Genomic DNA, 2,146 nt, shown 5'->3' on the forward strand with positions numbered 1-2,146 from the left:
ATGCTAAGAGCTCAAATTACGGGTTTTAAGCAAAGGGACGAAGAATCTTTGTATGAAGCTTGGGAGCGATTCAAAGGAATTTGTCGCTCATGTCCTCATCATGGACTTAGCGAGTGGTTCTTGGTACAACAATTTTTGAATGGTCTTTATGAAGACTCAAGAAACATTCTCAACATGGGATCAAATGGTATGTTCACCGAAGTTGACGATAATCAAACTTGGAACAAGATTGAGGAAATGGCGGTCCATAATTCACAATATAGTAGACCTCACAAGGCTACTAGAAGAGGAAAGCATGAAGTGGACTCTATTACTCAATTGGGTGCTCAACTTAGTGCTCATATTGATACCATCAACTTGAAGTTTGAGAAGGCTATGGCTAAGCTTGAAGAAGCCTCAAAATCACCAAAGCATCATGTTAATGCCATGGTGGCATCTTCATCAATCCCAAGTGGGATATGTGAGAATTGTGGAACTTTGGGATATGACCAAAGTGAATGTAGGGGAAAAAATGAGCAAGTGAATGCTTTTCAAGGAAACAAAAGTGGTACCCCTTATTCCAACTATTACAATGAAAACACCAAATTCCACCCAAATCTCTCATACAAAAGCCAAAATGTTCAAAACCCTCAACCAACATACACCCCACCTCCCATGAGAAACCAAAATCAAAGACCCTTTTACAACCAAAACCAAGGTTATCAAAATCAAACTCCATACAATCATTAAAATGACCAAGGTTTTGATGTTCAAAAAGCGGTCCTCCAAATGCAAACGAATCAACAAGAATTTTTCACTCAAATGCAAAAAGATAGCCAAGCAAAAGACATTACCATCAACAACATCCTAGCCCACACAAAAATGTTGGAAACTCAAATGACCCAACTAGCATCTTCAAACTCTCAAAGACAAAAGGGCAATTACCACCTCAAAGTAATCCCCCAAGACATGAAACAGTTAGTGCCATTCACTTGAGGAGTGGTATGAGATATGAAGGACCAAATAAGCAAGTTGAGGATGAAGTTGTGGAAGCTAGTGACAAGGAAAGAGTTGTGCAAAACTCTAGGGAAAAAGAACCCACCAATCAAGAAGTTTCAAAGAAAAGTGAAGAAAAGGCCAAAGAGAAGGAGCCCATTGTGATTAGACTTACATTTCCGAGTCGTCAAGCTAAGCCTAAGTTTGATGACCAACTTGGAAAATTTATGGAAATTGTGAATAATTTAGAAGTCTCGATTCCTTTCACGGAATTGATTAATCACGTTAGGCCTATGCAAAGTACATGAAGGACATCCTTACGAATAAGAAATCAATCCGGAAGCTTGAGACTATTGCCTTCACTAAGGTGAGTGGTGCCATCTTTCAAGGGAGTTCACCTCCAAAACTCAAGGATCCGGGAAGTTTCTCCATTCCATGCACTATTGGTGACACTACAATCAACAAAGCTCTATGTGACCTTGGGGCAAGTGTTAGTGTCATGCCATATTCGGTTAACAAGAGGCTAGTAATGGGAGAACTCAAATGTACTAACACCACGCTTCAAATGGCGGATAGATAAACAAAGACACCTTTAGGGGTATGGGAAGATGTTCCCGTGAGAATTGGAAAATTCTTCATCCCGGTGGATTTCGTTATTGTTGACATGGAAGAAGACTCCAACATTCCTATTATCTTAGGAAGACCTTTCTTGAACACCGCGGGAGCAGTGATCGATGTGAAGCATGGAGAACTCACCCTTGAAGTAGGAGATAAAACCATCACTTTCAATCTTGACAAGACCATGAGAGCTCCCCGATTGCATGAGACATGTTTTATGGTTGATCACTATAGCCGAAAGGATGATAAGAAGAAGTTGGAATTTCAATGGAAAAAGAAAGTAGATGATGCTCCATCAAAAGAGCAAGGAAATAGCAACAATGAGAGCTTGAAAAGCTCACCCATGACAAGTGAAGAAGATGGCCTCATTGGCCAAGACAAGAAAGAAGGAGAGTTGTCTCTATCAACTCAAGAAATTTTTAATGATCAAGTAGACGAAGTTTGCGGTCTTTGGGATGATGAGTTCGAAGGGATATTCAATCCCTATATTGGTAATGCTATGAACCAAGACCATCATGGAGAACAACAAGTGCAAAAATCTATTGAGGACCTT

The 2,146-nt window shown here is 40.0% G+C and overlaps 1 non-coding gene across 1 annotated transcript; it reads right to left on the minus strand.

The window, feature by feature from the left end:
* On the minus strand, nucleotides 1–107 carry LOC141593629 (small nucleolar RNA R71). The gene has a single exon (XR_012521704.1). It is a non-coding gene; the product is annotated as a small nucleolar RNA R71 (small nucleolar RNA).
* Between the last annotated feature and the right edge of the window lie 2,039 nt (nucleotides 108–2,146).

This window comes from Silene latifolia, chromosome 7, assembly GCF_048544455.1.
Source record: "Silene latifolia isolate original U9 population chromosome 7, ASM4854445v1, whole genome shotgun sequence".
Classification (NCBI taxonomy): Eukaryota; Viridiplantae; Streptophyta; class Magnoliopsida; order Caryophyllales; family Caryophyllaceae; genus Silene; species Silene latifolia.